The sequence below is a fragment of the Equus asinus genome, chromosome 9, assembly GCF_041296235.1.
Source record: "Equus asinus isolate D_3611 breed Donkey chromosome 9, EquAss-T2T_v2, whole genome shotgun sequence".
NCBI lineage: Eukaryota > Metazoa > Chordata > Mammalia > Perissodactyla > Equidae > Equus > Equus asinus.
In genome coordinates this window covers 14,837,962-14,839,638 of record NC_091798.1, presented here as the reverse complement: position 1 = coordinate 14,839,638, position 1,677 = coordinate 14,837,962, and positions in this window count along the sequence as shown.

Below are 1,677 nucleotides of genomic sequence, written 5' to 3'. Positions count from 1 at the left end.
AGTCCCCAGAGATGGGTCCTTTCCCAAGTTTATTTTAGAAAAGACTTAAAAACCCTCAAAAACCAGCAGCATAGAAATACCTTAAAATAGGAATTTACAAAGCTACACATAGGAAGTGAGCAATAGACTTTAGATGCAGAAACATTAACAGTGTTTGCTCAACACACAATACACTCAATTGAGGACCATGTCAATAGACAAGAGACATGGGTGGGGAGACCGGGCCCCAGGGCCGAGTGGTTAAGTTCACGCCCTCCACTTTGGCAGCCGTGGGGTCACCGGTTCAATCCTGGGCATGGACCTACACACTGCTCATCAGGCCATGCTGTGGTGGCGTCCCACATAGAAGAACTAGAATGACCTACAACTAGGATATGCAACTATGTGCTGGGGCTTTGGGAAGAGAAAAAAAAATAAGAGGGAGATTGGCAATAGATGTGAGCTCAGGGCCAATCTTAAAGTATACCTTAAAAAAAAGAGACATTGTGTTATATAGCTGTGTATAGAATGCAATGTACACCCTTTCTTTCCCTCCTGGAGTAAGTTTATTTTGAATGAAGCACTTAAGTGTGTACCCTTGAACTACTTTTGCCCTTCAGTGGCTTATTTCCAACTGATTGCAGTACTTCTGTATTTGGAGAGTTAAACTCAAAATTTTCTTCCTTCGTCATCCTCTCACACTATTTTCATATTAGTTCTGGTTCATTGGACTTTTTTTTTTTTTTAAACAGAAAAGTTATGTACTTTACAACTCACGTGGTTGTCTTCATGTTTTCAACCATTCCTATATGCCTGGGGTCTAGCTAATCACACAATTTGAAAACACAGAGGTCAATTTTCCAACTTACTTCTTTGTATATTAAGATGATCAAAGCTTTAAAAAAAAAAAAAAAAAAAACCTGGGGCTGACCCCGTGGCCAAGTGGTTAAGATCGCGCGCTCCACTGCAGGCAGCCCCGTGTTTCATTGGCTCGAATCCTGGGCATGGACACGGCACTGCTCATCAAACCACGCTGAGGCAGCGTCCCACATGCCACAACTAGAAGGACCCAGAACGAAGAATATACAACTATGTACCGGGGGGCTTTGGGGAGAAAAAGGAAAAAATAAAATCTTCAAAAACAACTAAAAAAAAAACAACCCAAAGCTAACAGGCATTGCCTATTAAAAACAAACAAATGAAGTTTTGGTTTAGAGGAAGCATGTATGAAATACCCAAGTGCTGCATATGTTTTGGCATCTCTCCTGTGGAGCACATCTAAGAATTTCTCTGTTGCTGACATTCATTTCCAGTGTAGGATAACATGGCCTCATTTCAAGAAAAAGCAAAGCTTTTCACATGTTAATAAATCTGAGTCTTAAATTTCCTGAAGGTTTGCATCTCTGAGAAACGAACATTTGTGCTTTGTAATGTTAGAGGGAGGTAAGGGAAACTATGGTTACGTCTGTCTTATAGGCAGACCAGCAAGAGGAGGACACTTTCTCTACAATTCAGTCACTCAACAAGCATTGCTTCCCCTACCGCCTTCTCTCTGCCAAGTCCTGGGAAGACAGCGGGGAGCAACAAAATCCTTGCTCTCAGAGTTTACATTCTACTCTAGCTAATTTCAGTTAAAACCTTACTTTTCACAATCAGTGAAAATGTGGGAGTACAATATATAAAATAAATAAGAAAATA